This window comes from Hyaena hyaena, unplaced genomic scaffold (assembly GCF_003009895.1).
Source record: "Hyaena hyaena isolate Hyena2069 unplaced genomic scaffold, ASM300989v1 scaffold_512, whole genome shotgun sequence".
In the NCBI taxonomy this organism is placed as follows: domain Eukaryota; kingdom Metazoa; phylum Chordata; class Mammalia; order Carnivora; family Hyaenidae; genus Hyaena; species Hyaena hyaena.
Window position 1 is genome coordinate 859138 of NW_024081143.1, and position 15706 is coordinate 874843.

A 15706-nucleotide genomic window follows, 5' to 3' on the forward strand; every position below is an offset into this window, starting at 1 on the left:
ATTTTGAAATGTCAGCTCTTAACCAACATAGCAAGTCATCTCTAAGTAATAAAATTTAATATCAGATTTGATTTCAACTCAGATTTTGTGTGTTCAAGGTTTTCATTTCATAAAGGATAATATTGCTTTGTAGAAGTTAGACACGATTACTTCCTATTTGATTGCTTTGATGTGCCTATTTCTTTGAACAAAAAATCTCTTTTTAAATGCTCTTTTGATATATGAGCCCATGGTTCCAGTGAAATTACTCCTGAAAGCAAAATGTGATGAAGGCTTTAGAGTTTGCTACAAGTAGTTATTTTGATACATTTGCTGATATTTTCTTGATAGGCAATGAACCAGATTTTACTTAAAATTTTTTTCTATTGTGGATATACAAAAGTAAACAGCAGGCAGCAGCCACTTTCCAAAGCAGCAAAAATGATTTTGTTGCCAGGTTTTTATTTTGCTTTTTAGTGAACCTTCTCACTTTTATTGTGATGCTTTTAATGTGGATACTGAAAAGTGAAAAGGTCAGACTAAACATTAACAAAATGACCACAACTAGTTAACGATTCAGAGAAACTACACTCCTTATGTACTTTCTTCTATATTTGGTTATGTAGAAAGGAAATTAACCTTAGAATGGTTTAGTTTAAGAATGAGGCTGGATTGATTTTATGATTTCATTAAAGTTGATTGGTAGAGTAGTAGTTGATTTAAATTTAGGTCTAAATGTTCTAGTGCAACATTCTATCCCTTATCCCATATCGGTAATGTGGTCTCGGTAGTGGAGCAAGCTGGGGATATAGTTCTCCTGCAGTACAGCTGTTAGTAAACTCTTCTTCCTTATTCTTCGCCTATGTCTACTATATTAAGTAATCCACTGATAACCTTCATGTAATTAATGAAAAATATATGTGAACATTTAGGATGACCCTCTTTGAAAATCTCAAGTATAGAATACAGTACTGTTAACCAGAGTCACATGGCTAGGCATCATATCTCCTGAAGTTATTTTTTTGACCACACATACAACTACAGAAAATAGTAACTATGTGAGGTAATAGATATGTTAACTAGCTTGATTGTGATGATTATTTCACAGTATATCAAAATAGCAAATTATACACTTTAAATGTTTTTATTTATCCCTATTAGCTTTAGTAAATCTGGAAAGAAAGGAAAATAGATGCATACATATGAGATAAATATATATCAATAAGTATATTCATCATTCAGACCGTATGTTTGACTTGTCGCTTTACTAAATATGGATATTAGCAGCCTTCTTTTCTTCATCTCTCCTCTGCTCTCCTGTCTAGCCATATCTGCTGTTTCTTAATAACACTTAAATGTTCTGTAACGAAAATATGTCTTCCTTGCCTTCTTCATGGATGTCTCTTAAAAACCAAAACTCTATGAAGAGCGTCAATACAGTGCTAATGTATTATCTGCTGCAAAGCTGGGATTCCTGGAGTATCTAACAGCTCGCAGTCCTCAACTTCCCTAGTGACTAGTTATTTTCATTGTTCTCCAGCAGCCCTCTGTCTCCAGCCTCCTTCTGTACAGCTTCCTTCTCAATGTGCTGCCCAGCTGGCCTCCTAGGACTTCCTGTCACTGTCGTCCTGGCTTACAGATGTCATTTTCTGATTTCCTTGCCTTCCTGTTTAAAATGTTGTTTTCCCTCCTTTGGCTAAAGAAGTGGCATACATGTCTTGTGTATCACTAGTGTTTCTGAAAGGGTCTAGATTCTGTGCTCACGCTAGCTGGGGTATTTTAAAATTTCTTTTCATGGGATCTTTAAATCTAGAGTTTTTGATTTGTGTGCTCTGTGAAACACATTATTTTCTGGATGCTTTTCTTGTCTTCCAGTTATTGTCTCCTTTGTAACTTTCTCTTGGTTGGCTATTGGACTTCCTGGGTTGATTTTCTAAATCTTACTATTTTGCTTTCATCTTTTCCCAATCTTTTGTCAATTTTCCTTATTTATTGGGAGATTTTCTACTATTTTATTAATTCTTTTTATTTTATTCGTTTATATGTGTATGCATGTAGTTATGTTAGGTTTATTTATATAAGTAATCTCTACACTGTATATGGGGCTTCAACTCAGGACCCTCACATCAAAAGTCATATGCTCTTCTGACTGAGCCAGCCAGGTGCCCCAATTCTTTTTATTATAAACACAATATTTTAATTTTCAAAAGCTCTTTCAGGTTCACTGATTATCGCTTACCTCAGGAATTTTACCGGATTGCATGAATAAGATACTTTTTGGATTCTCTCTAAGGACATTACTGTTGGCAATTTGATGTTTTCTTTTTTAAATTTTATTTTTAAGTTTTATTTGTTTATTTTGAGAAAAAGAGAGAGAGAATGATCCGGGGAGGGGCAGAGAACAGGAGAGAGAATCCCAAGCAGGCTCTGGGCTCTCAGTGCAGAGCCCCATGCGGGGCTCAAACTCACGACCTGTGAGATCATGACCTGAGCCAAAATCAAAAGTCAGATCCTTAACTGACTGGGCCAACCTGGTGCCCTAGGTGTTTTCTTATTTTCTTTGAATCATCTCTATAATCTCTGTGAATTATCTTTCGGTCTTCATGAGCCTGATGTTGAATGTTGGAGAGCAAGGCATGAGGCACTCATTTGCTGCTCTGTGTGATATGTGGTGCTAGCCCACTTAGAGTCTTCATTTTAGGCTGCTTGGCTTGGAGCGGATGTCATTCCAGGGGCCCCCAGATGTCATTGGAGTTACAATGACACTACAGAATTGCCTTCCAGTCTCTATCTAAGGCTATAGGCCTGGCTTCTGACTCATCTGAAAGAGGAGAATGGGGGAACAGATAGGGAATATTTCCAGTTACATGCGTGGTGTTTGCCACCCCCTCCCTCCCCCCACACACACACACACACATACACACACACACACACACTGGCACCAGCATGTGCTTCCTCACAATCTCCTGGGCTAGGCTCTTTTTCAGTCCCAAGTCTCTGTCTGGCCTCACTGGGAGCACTGTCTCACTTTTCACTTGTGTCCTATGCAGCTACTTCCTCCATCTCAGGGCAGTAATTACTGCACCCTCATGCACTTGCTGCCTTCCAGAATTTGTTAAATTGCTTGCACCCTGACAGTTCTTTAGCAATCTCTTGTTTGTTGTAGACTTATGACCTGTTGATTTTTGTACTTACATTTTAGTTAGGTCCTAGGAAGGAAAGAAGATATATGCCTGTGGTCAATCCCCTCATCTTTAAGCAGAAATTATATTTGAGATTCAAAATTCCATGTTAACAGCTCATCTGGTACCAACTAATAGTAGATATTCCCATCATGCCAAACACCCAAATATTCCTTCTTTCAACAATACTGCCTAGCATCAATCTCTGAATTTATACACACAATACAGTCATTAAAAATTATTCTTCCATTGATAGTTAATGTCACTGACTATTTTAATGATACAAAATACTTTATTTTAAATAGAGATTCATTTTATCTATTTCATCTGATTAACATAGATTTTCCAGATTCTCAAACTATTTAAAGTAAACACAAAAGTGCTTGGCAGAAAATCCATGTTGCAAGAATGGAAATAGCTTTTGCTGTGGAGTCCTTACATTTCTGAATTTAAAGTTTGTTCCCAAATTTAAGCTTCACTCTCAAGGAATGTGACTATGGAACGGTATGAAACATGTATATAATTGTTGATTTTATTTAATATCCTGTACCTTAAAGGGGCACTTGGGTGGCTCTGTCCATTGAGTGTCTGACTCTTGATTTTGGCTCAGGTCATGATTTTATAGTTTGTGAGTTCAAGCCCCACATCGGGCTCCGTGCTGACAGTGTAGAGCCTGCTTGGGATTCTCTCTCCCTTTCTCTCTGTCCTTCCCCCCTCATTCCTCCTCCACAAAAAAATAAATAAAATTAAAAATTAAAGAAAAAGATCCTATACCTTAAAAAGTGATAACTAACAAAAATGTCATTCATTTTTTTAAAAAAATTTTTGTTAATGTTTGTTTATTTTTGAAGGAGAGACAGAGTGTTTGCGGGGGAGGGGCAGAGAGCGAGGGAGACACAGAATCTGAAGCAGTTTCCAGGCTCTGACCTGTCAGCACAGAGCCCCATGTGGGGCTTAAACTCATGCACTGTGAGATTATGACCTGAATTGAAGTTGGACAGTCAACTGACTGAGCCACCCAGGTGCCCCCAAAACTGACAGTCTAAGAATCAAATTTGACATCACCTTTATCAGCCATTGAAGATGAAATCCTCCAAAGCATATCTAAATTATGCAGAACATTTTAACACATAGAGAAAACAGAAACAAATAACCTGTGAGATATGGTTATCATTACTAAGCATTTTAGGGTTTTTTGTTTGTTTTTCTCATTCTAATTTTTGATGCATAGCACTCTGTGATGTTATATAATTTGCATATGCCTTCTTTTTTGTGTGTGTGCTCTCACCCTAGAATACCTCAAATACTACGGCCAAAACTGAGCCTACTTATCTATTCAAAATCCTTGTTTCCATACTTCCTACCAACATTGGCTGATAACTAGAAAATATATACTTTCAAAAGACATTAATCATTTGACTAAAATTTCAGATGGCCATTCTAATGAATTCTTTGTTGACTTGGGACTGTTGCCCTAGTCTGTTTGGGCTGGAGTAACAAAATACCACGGACTGGGTAGCTTATAAACAGCAGAAATTTGTTTCTCACAGTTCTGGAGGCTGGAAGTCCAAGATCTAGAAGGCAGCATGGTTGTTGAAAGAGGGTCCTCTTCCTGGCTGTAGACTTCTTCTTGTGCCCTCACATGGTGGGCAGGGGTCTGTGGGGTCTCTTATATAAAAGCACTTACTCCAGTCATGAGGACTCCACCCTCATGATTCAAGTACCTCCCAAAGGCCTCATTTCCTAATTCCATCACACTGGGTTTAAGATTTCCACACGAATTTTGGGAAAGCAACCTTTAAATTATAGCAGCAATAGAGGCCTCTGGGTGCCCCCCAGTGAAGGGTCCGACTTTGGCCCAGGTAATGATCTACATTTCATAGGCTTGAGCCCCACGTCGGGCTCTGTGCTGACAGCTCAGAGCAGTAGCCTGCTTTGAATTCTGTGTCTCTCTCTCTCTACCGCGTGCCCTCTCTCTCTTTCTCTCTGTCTCTCTCTCAAAAATAAATAAACATATATTTCTATTAAAAACATTTGAATAGCTTTGTATAATTTTCAGAATTTTGGAAAACTACAAAAAATTATTGCAGTTTTGAAAGACATTCTGGAATATCTTTTTCCTTAAATATAATTTGAGTAACACAGTACTTGTCACCATAATATTTATTTAGCATATATCTGAGTTAGATTATTGATTTTGACATATATTGATTCCTCACAGTGAGGTAGAAAGCAGTAGACCAGGATTATAAGACTAAAGTTTAAGTCCCCTCTCTGGAAAGTCAGAATATAAAAAATGTTAGCTTACATCAAAAAAGTTTAGTCTCTCTTTTCTCCTCTGTTATGCATGGATTGATATAATTCTTTCTAAATTGTATGTGTATAACCAAATGTAATGGCTGTTTTGGTACTCATGAACTCATTTTTTATTACACAACATTTTTGCACTCATAAACATGTAAATAATGCAGCACTTGAGAATGGTTAAGATTCCTTTGATGAAGAATTTGCTTTGCCTGATATTATAAACCAGCTAATCTGTAATATGATGCAGACACAGCCTTCATATTTACAAGGTTTCAATCCTGCAATTATAATTTAGCAATAATAAGATTTTTAAAAACTGGGGAAAAATGATTTTTAATAAATGAAATCTACAACTAGTACAGGTAAATCTGTATAAAGCAACCATGAATTCTGGTTCTTTAATAAATAGAATAAAAATGAGTCATTATATTACTCTTATTTGTTTTATTTACATCCTTTTATTAATATGAATATCAAATAGCATGAATATGCATGGTATTTTAACTACATTAAATTATAAATATGAAAGTTTTCAGTTTTAATGATAATGATTTAGAAAAGACTCTCAAATTTTCCATTTTTTTCTTTTCTTTCTGCTCAAGTATTTGAGAAAAAAGAGTAGGTATATCAAGAATCTGAGCACAGCTTACAAAACAGTATTTCCAGTGAGGGTCCCTTTTTTCAAAATCTTACTGTGGACAAACCCATTTTTTTACCCTGGGCTCTATTTCTGGAACACAGTTTTCTACAGTTGCCTAATATGATAATGGTCTTCCAAAATGACCAATATAAATAGAACCACTGGTTTGTGTAAAAATATGTCTCCTGTAGGTGGTAGCTTAGGTCCCCCTTCCAGATAAGCTGAGTGACATTCATTTTTATTTGTTTATTTATTTTTAATTTAAATCCAAGTCAGTTAATATATAATGTAATAATGATTTCAGGAATAGAATTTAGTGTTTCATAACTTTACACATAATACCCAATGCTCATCCCAACAAATGTCCTGAATGCCCCTTGCCCATTTAGCCCATCCCCCATACAATACCCCTCAATTTGTTCTCTGTATTTAAGAGTCTCTTATAGTTTATCTCCCTCTAGTTTTTATATTATTTTTGCTTCCTGTCCCTTATGTTCATTGGTTTTGTAAGTTAAAATCCCACATATGAGTGAAGTCATATGATATTTGCCTTTTTCTGACTGATTTATTTTGCTTAGCATAATACACTCTAGTTACATCCACATTGTTGCAAATAGCAAGATTCCATTCTTTTTGCTGAGTAATATTCCATTACACACACACACACACACACACACACACACACACACCACATCTTCTTTATCCATTCATCAGTCGATAGACATTTGGGTTCTCTTTCCATATTTTGGCTATTGTTGATAGTGCTGCTAAAAACATTGGGGTGCATGTGCCCCTTTGAAAGAGCATTCCTGTATCCTTTGGATCAATACCCAGTAGTGCAATTGCTAGGTCATAGGGTAGTTCTGTTTTCAATTTTTTGAGGGGCCTCCAAAGTGTTTTCCAGAATGACTGCACCAGTTTGCATGCCCACCAGCAGTGCAAAAGAATCCTCTTTCTCTGCATCTGAGGGACATTCCTGAAGCAGGAAGGAGAGACTAAAAAGCCCTCTGGCCAGAGGTAGAAAGAATAAAACACTAGGAATGTGATCTGGCAGTCAGAGCACATTGCAGACAGATATTGTCAGAGGGGACACCAAGGTAGGCCATAACTTCAGAAGGACAGAGTAGAGTGGCATTGTAGGCTGAAATCAAAACCAGTTTTGTGATGAGCCTGGCAAGACTGATAATTTGTCCTTCTAGAGCTAGCTGGAGTATAAATAAGACTGTCTTTTGTGTACCATGTGAAGGAACAGACTACTCAAGATCTGTAGAGAAAGTGGAGTTTCCAAGATCTCTAGGGAGAGTGAAAACTATCCAGTGAGATATTTATGAGAATGAGAAGGAAAAGAAATAAGTAGTTTCTTCCTAAAGGTATCAAATGAGTCCCTGGCATGGACTCCCTGAGAGCTAGGTCTAGTAGAAGGACTGCTCTCATGCTGATTTGTAGGGCAGATATTCTAGAATTGATGATCCAAGGATTTATCCGTGGCTTTTGGATAGCAATGGAAGATCATGCAAGAGTCTCAATATATCTGAGTTAATTAGGGTAGAGCAAAGCATGCCAGAGAGATTAACATTACAGAGTTTGATACACTTTTCCCAGAGTTTCATTATTTTTCTTCTCAAACAAATTGTTCATCTTGAAGAAAATAGAAACAATATGAGATAAAATATAGGGAATTGATGAACTTTCATCTTTTGATTTTGTGATTTGATTTAGTCACATATATGAGGTATTCTTTCTAGTGGTAAAAAACAAAGTGTTTTCAAATGTTAAAAAAAATAGAAGACATAAAATAAGGCAATATTTTATTCTATTGGCCTGTGATATCTGGATTTAAATGATAATTGTACAATTGGCAAGCTTGGGTTCCATTCTGGGACATGTAAAGGCATCCCACATTTGCTGGCCAGGCTCATTTACCTGTGGACTCTTGGTATCCCAGCAGTATGGCTGGTCTTTAGAGGTGTGGCAGTTATGTGAGTTTGTCTGTCTGAAATGGTCCATGATTGGAGGAAAAATGTTCTTAGAACTTAAAGGAAGTCAACTTAACTCACTTACTTATTCATTCCATCATTCATAAAACTTGCTAACGCCTCCCTAAAGTTAGATGCTTAGCTAGGTTCTCCTGATTCGACGAAGAGGTCAATTGATTACTATATTATAACATAAGTGACTAAGATACCAATGTGTCCTGCTCAATAATACCTCAAGTGAAGAATATTAAAATTGCATTCCTGACTTTTTTTCCCCCTCCCAAACCCATTCTGCTTCCTCTGGCATTTATATCAGAATTCACTCTGTTGGGATTCACCTTTAATTTCTCCTTTTTTCTTATACCCATGTCCAAATAAACCACTAAGTTTTATATATACTCCATTCAAACCACTTCACCAATCTACTTCTTCCTTCAATGCCATTACTTTGTTTCAGACCACCATCTTCTCTTGTTGGATTATTAGTATAATGTCCCAATCAGCCTCTCTAGTCTTGCTGGTCTCTAATCTATACACAGGGATGTCTTTCTATCCTAGTTTCAAGTCTACTGATTCTTCCTTATATAGGGTTCATTCTGCTACTGAGTCCTCCAATGCCTTTGTAAATTTTGCTTTTTGCATTTTTCAATTCTATAATTTTACTTTTACTATTTTATATTTTCTACTTTTTAGTGAGATCATTGGTTTCAGGGATATTTGTAGTTGCACAGTGAAGCAGTTTTTCTTTTCCATTCAAGCTATGATTTACCTAGCTCTTGGTATGACAAGTGTTTTTTCATTAAAACCTGGACATTTTCACTCTTAGGTTAGGAAACTCTGGATCCTAGTAAAATCCTTTGTTTTAGCAAGCAATCCCTTTTTTATATTTAGCATTCAGACGCTGACCTACTTTTTTAAGCTACAGTTCTAATGACAACTTCATTTTCAGAGGCTTTGAGATACTATTTTTCATCTGCTTTGTTTGCCCAGTAGCACTGGGTCTTTTGCTGATCCCTGCTGATGCCATATGTGAAGCAGAAAATACTTCCCCAGGCTGGACTTCCCTGTTCTCTAGGTCCTGGGAGAGTATTTCCCAGTCTAGCCTCTGTTTGTCTATGAGCTCTTATTTAATCCCTGCCTGAGCTTTGGAGCCACCTGGGCTGTCTGCCCAATGTCTCTGGAGGGGAGGGAGGGGGAAAGGGATTCAAGCCCCAGTGACAGAGAGGACTCTCCTTGGCTTCTAGTTTCTGGAACTTCAGTTCAGTCAGGGAAGGAAGGGGCCTACTTGGGCTGCTTTCTCCTATGGTTTGGGATTCAGGAGATGCCAGGGTTTGATCTGCTGCTGGTGTGGGATTGGAGTGGGGATTGGAAGGTGTTGGGTCGCAGTATTGTTCCTCTAGTCCTGTGGTCCCTAGCCAGTCTGCCTTCCTCCTTCCACCTTTACAGTCCTCCTATGGTTGCCTGCTGTGTCATAGTTAGGGTTTATAGTTGTACTTAGAAGGGAGAAATAAAGAATTATGAGTCTGTGTCATCTAGTCCATACCAGTGGTTAAGGCTGTCTTTCTAAAACACACATTCTTGTTACCCTTCACTTGAAAATTGTCAGTAAATTCCCATTGCTCTAAGATAAAATCAATGTCCCTAAACAGACCTTAGCAATTAGGATGCTGTGCTACATATAACAGAAAACAGAATTCAACAAATAATCAATAAATCCTGTATTTTGGCTTATATAACTGCAAAGTTCAGAGCCTTCAGGGAAGGCTGCCTTCCAAGCTCAAACCACACGACCAGAACCGGACTCCTGTTGCCTTTGCTGCTTCTGATTGGCTCTCTCATAGTATTTATAAGATAATATTCAGGTTCGTGCCCCCCCAACAAGGACAATATCCTTACATCCTCTCCTACCACTCCACCAAACACCCACAAACACCAATCACAAAGTCTCTAAGTCCTGACTTTCACTCTGAAAAGTTTTTGTAAAAATTAACTCTGAGTGTTTGATGGTGCCAAATAGCCTTCCTCTTACCCCTCTTTCCTGATGACTGTGTTAGTCAATCTTTCCTGAAGTACATGTACTAAATGAAAAGAAAAGTCAGGATTTCTGTTATTGTAAGATAGAAGGAGTGGATGCATCGGGACAAATACATCAAAACAAACAAATAAACAACACTTTCAAATGTCATTTTAGTATTTCAAATACAGCTCTCATGTCTATCCTGTTTGCTTTTTAACTCCAACTCTCCTGGAGTTGGAGTGTATCTTCTTTTTCTCCATAGAAGCCATTCGGAATTGTCTTTGAGTTTTTAGAAATGCCATATTTTTTGCATCTGCGGAACTATGACCATGCTTCTGTCGTTGCTCATAACACTCAACTTCCTCTAGCCATCTCTCCTCCACACATAGATTTCTTTTTTGTATATTTGCTTCTAAGTCTTTTGCTCTAATTTCAGGACTCAGTCTGCAGCTGTCCTTTAGCCTCAGAACTAGGTGATGCCACAGTGATTTTGAACCCTCCTGACTTCTTTCAGCACAGCATGCACTGCACCCCACTGCAGTGGCCAGTTACCTTAGCTATGTCCTTTGCTAGATTGTAAGGGCAAAATCGGGTCTCATTCACAACTTCGTCTTCATGACCTAACAAAGTGCTTCTTGCCTAATCCATTTGAAAGGACCCTAGGTGAGCATATCATGCTATAAATGCATTAAGAGCGCAGTTATAATGTCTAGGTAACCAAGGAGTACTCTGTGTAGACATGGCATCTTGAAAAAAGAGGAGGAATTTCCTGGGACTTAGAAGTTACAGAAGGGCATTTCAGAAAGTAGACAGTTATTTTATAGGGACTGGCAAATATAATTGGTATACACTTTTTTGTTTTGTTTTCTTTAGTTTTTTTCTAAAATGTGACTGAACAGTTTCCTTTGTCCCCATGGACATTATCCATCTGGAGCTTCAAATCCTGGCTGCAACCGCTTCTGTAGGCCTAAGAAATTGGCATTTTGCAGCTCCCTGGGGTCCACATGGCATTGCCTGGCCTTATTTGTTACCACTCTTTTTTCAATGTGTAGAAATGAAGACTGAGCATCAATGTACTGAATGTCAAAACTCAAATACAAATGTCAAGACCATTGTGCTTCACTGGCTGTTTTGAATTCTTGTACAGTCCACAAGGCTAGGGAGAAAACCACTTGAGTACTCCAGGTACAACAAACCTAGACTTTAGGAAAATCGCATTATTCTTATGCCATACAACCGCAGTTGCAGCTAAAGAAATAAGAGTTGAAAATTACTTAAGAATTTTAAGAGTACTTCCTATAAAATGGGTTCAGAAAGTTGCTCAAACAACAGTGATCATACTTTATACATTTTATATTTGTTCTTATTTTCATTTTGGTTGCAATTAAAGAAACTAGCATTGTTATTGTTGCTTCCTTGCTTGAGAGTAAGAGAAACTAAAATTATTCACTAAAAGAAGTTTTTGGTTGAAATTGTGTTATGACTGTGAAAAAATAGAATTATATAAAGGCAAGAAATTAGCAGATCTTCCTTGATGCTGTTATATCCTAAAGGAGAATAAAATATTTGTCATTTGAAAAGATAAAGGAGAAAATAATATGTATTAAGGCTTCCGTTTGAACCAGCAACTAAGTATGTATGTTATTCCCTGAAGGCATGCATGTATACCCACCCCCTACATTTATCCAATGTATCAAATAATATCAGATAATATTTTACAATATTTACTTCAGAAGAATTACTTAAGAGAATAGAAAATTGTATTTACATGTGAAGCTTCCTACTTCTTGGATAAGAGATTAGAATCTCTTTAAGTTTATCTTATTTGGTGTTTATTGAGCATCTGCCCTGTGTAAATTAACATTTTCAACAAATTTAGTGAGTTTTTCAGTCATTATTTCTTCAAATACTCTTTTTGCTTCATTTTCTCCCTCTTCTTCTGGGACTTCAATTATACATATGTCAGTATGATGTATGGGGTCCTGCAGGTTTCTGAGAATCTTTTTTCTCATTCTTTTTTTTTTTTTTTCTGTTCCTCAAACTGTATTGTCAACTGAGTTATTTTCAAGTTCCTTCTTCCTGGCACCTACTGAAATCTCTTGTCAAGGTCTTCTAGTGAATTTATCATTTAAGGTGTTGCACATTTCAGTGACATCTGCTCCATTTGATTCTTTTTGTAATTTCTACATCACTAATTATAATCTCTATTTTGTGAAATACTGTTCTCAGATTTAATTATTTTGATAGAGATTTCTGCAGTTTCTTCAATATATATATGCTTACTGACTTAAAATATTTTTTTTATTAAGTCCAACATCTGGGCTCACTCGGGTTTCTATCAACTGTTTTTGCTTTTTTTCTTTTATGACTCATACTCTCTAGTCTGTGAATGTATGTCTCCCATAACTGTCAGCCGAACGCTAGACATTTTAAATAAAATGACGTAGCAACCTCGGAATCAGATTCAGCCCCATCTGCAAGTTTTTTGTTACTGCTGCTCATTGCTGTGTTTTGTTTGTTTGGAGACATACCTGGGATATATTTTTTTTCTTTTTATTTCTGTTTTTTTTTAAATTCAGGTATAATCATTTAATTCAGGTATACAACATCATGTTAGTTTGAAATGTATAATGTAATGACTCATCACTTATATATACTGTAAAATGGTATTGTAGTGCATATTTGAAGGTTGCTGGTAAGGTGGATCTTGAATCTTTCTATTACAAGAAAAAAATAGATAGATGATAGATAGATAGATAGATAGATAGATAGATAGATAGATAGATAGATAAGCTTTGGGGGCAGCTTTTAAAGGGTGATGTATGGTGACTTACTTATTATGGACTATTTCTTTAAAGTTTGTATTCTTTACTCTGTTCTGTCACTGAAGTTTCTTCTCTATTGACTTAATAACCAGCTGTTTTTTACAGAGATTTCCTTACATATCTTGAATCAACAAGTCTCCCTCCCTTTGCCAAAGACGTGTATGTGTTGGAGCAAGACTCTGATGCCCCTTTAAGGCACTTCGCAAGCCTGTCTTCACTTCTTGCTCTTTCAAAGGCTCACTGTCAGCCAGAGATGAGCAGTCTAGGCCTTCTCAGATCTTGTGCACAGCTCTACACATATGCACAGCGTTCTAGATCTCCAAGAATAAATATGCTGGAAAATTTCAGTGCCCATGATAGATACTTCTTCCCCGCATGTTCTTCTCAAGTTTTTGATCAGATTCTTATTTGCCCCAATTTGTGTTGCTGCCTCAGGCAACCACAATCAATGTTAAACAATCGCTGCTAATTGATTTGACAAACTCCCTAGGCATAGGATTTTTCCTTACTAAACAAGTCAGGTCAAATAATGAGTAGTCCTATGTATGGGACAAGCCAAGTAGTGATAATTTTCTAGTTCTGGATTCCTGGGGATCTGAAAACCCTTTCCACTTCTTCCGGTGGCTGCTGGGTTTCTTTTTATCACAGCTTCCATGATTGCTAGATTGTTAGTTCTTAAGGCTGCCACAGCGATAAGGAGTGAGTGATGGGGAAAGAGCTAGTTAAAATGATACAAAGCTTGCTGTTCTTACCAAGCCTTGGGTTAATTTTCAGTTTTGGAAAAAGTTTATTTTTTATAAATTGAGCACCATTTTCTTAGTTTTATGGATTAGTACAGTTTTGGAGGCCCTTACTTTGGAAGTTACTTCTCCTCTCCTAGGTTTTAAAGGTTTCTAGAGTTTCAGTGAAACACATATTGATGTGAATTTATCTTTCATTTTTCTGTTAGAAGCTCAAAGGTCATTTTAAATTTGATTTGCATCTTCTTTAATTCTAAAAATCATTTTTCTGTTATTTCTTCAAATATTGCTTCTCTCTCATTCCTTTTGTTCCCAACCGTCTAGAGTTTCTTTTGCTGCATCTTGGAGTATTTAATCTATTCCTCATCTCTCTCCTATGCTATTTTTTTGTTTTTGGTATTGGTCTTGCTATTGCATTCTGAGTGAAATTTTAAATATTATCTTCCAACTTATGAGCCTTTCTTATACTGCAGCTAGATTGGTTTTTTTTCATATAATTTTTTTCCATTCTCTGTATATTTGATTTGCTATTTCCAAAATCTATGTGTAAAATCACAGTTTGTATTTCTCATTGTTTTTCTTTTACAATTATTTGTTTTTAAAAACTAAACTTAAAAAGAGAAACTTTTCTCCTGAAGCAGTCTTCTATAACTCAAAAAAAAAAAAAAATGGTCAATCCATCTGGAGTCACTTCCCCTTCTGTGTGATGGGTGTGCTGGTTGTAATTTTAGCACTACATTTAATCATGGATTTTGGAATTTGGATTTGTTAGCTCATTTTTGAGTAGGATATTGTTTTGCTTCATTTTCACTTGTCCTTTCTGTTTATGCTGACTTTTTCCTGCTTACAACAACCTTAACCTACAGTACACACACACACACACACACACACACACACACACACACATTGTTGCAATGTGATTGGACATGCTAAGGCTGCATTTAGGGTATAGCAGATTTGTCACCAAGCCAGAAGCATCTGTTTCCATGTCTCATTGTGAGGCTCTGGCTGTCATCTCCCTGGGTATGTAGCTACCTAAACACTAGAATTCTGGGAAAGGTGCAGTGACACACTCTCCCCAAAGCATCATTTTCTAACCTTCACCGATCCAGGCATTAATCAGAATAACAGAGGTTATATTTCAATGACCAATGATCCCACTAGGATTTAAAAAATAGTTTTATTTCTCACTTACAGTAATGTCTGCTCTGGGGGCTGTGGCTGGGTTTCATTATCACCTTCATTTGGAGACCTTGGCAGATGGGATTTTCTCTTTCTTGATCCATGGAATATGGAGAAACTGGTCACTGGCTCCTAAAGCTTCTTCTACAAAGAGTCATATCACTTTTGCTTACATTGCTTTGGCCTGAGCAAGTCATCACGTGAAGTCTAAAATTAATAACACAGAAAAGTAGATTTTTCTCCCTAGAGGGTTAATGAGCAAGTTACTATAGTCATAGTACAATACACTACACTTTCTCTCCCCTTCTTTCACTTATAATAGCTAAACGCTTCAGCTACCGCTTTCTGCCTCCGTTCCCCAAACTGCCTTGAGCAGACTTCAGCTGTGAATATCACTCCGTGTTTCCATTCTGCATATTTGTGTTTTCTTGATTTTAGCCCAGCTGTCTTCTTGATTTTCTGTTTTTTACTTTTGTGCCTAATTGTTATATGTTCAGAGTATAGGCAAATCCCTCAAATAACAAATCCAATATGCCATCTTGCTCAGAATTTTACCCATAATTTTGTGTGTGTGTGGAAAAACTCAAATTCCAGAAATCCGTGATGGATTCCCTTGGGATCCATGTGAGTTTCAAAATATAGACCTAACATCACGAGAGTCTCGTAGGACGTGGAATCTCTATATTCTCCCAAACTTTGGTGTTAACTGATCAGGTAGAATTCCATGTAACCAGAATGCATTCCTTGGCCTGAAGTGTTATCTCATTAGTAAGTATAAATTGATGCTTATTCAGCTGAGCAATGCAATTTTTGGTTTAATAAAAGCCTAATCTTGCTCATTTGTTTACTCTGTTTACT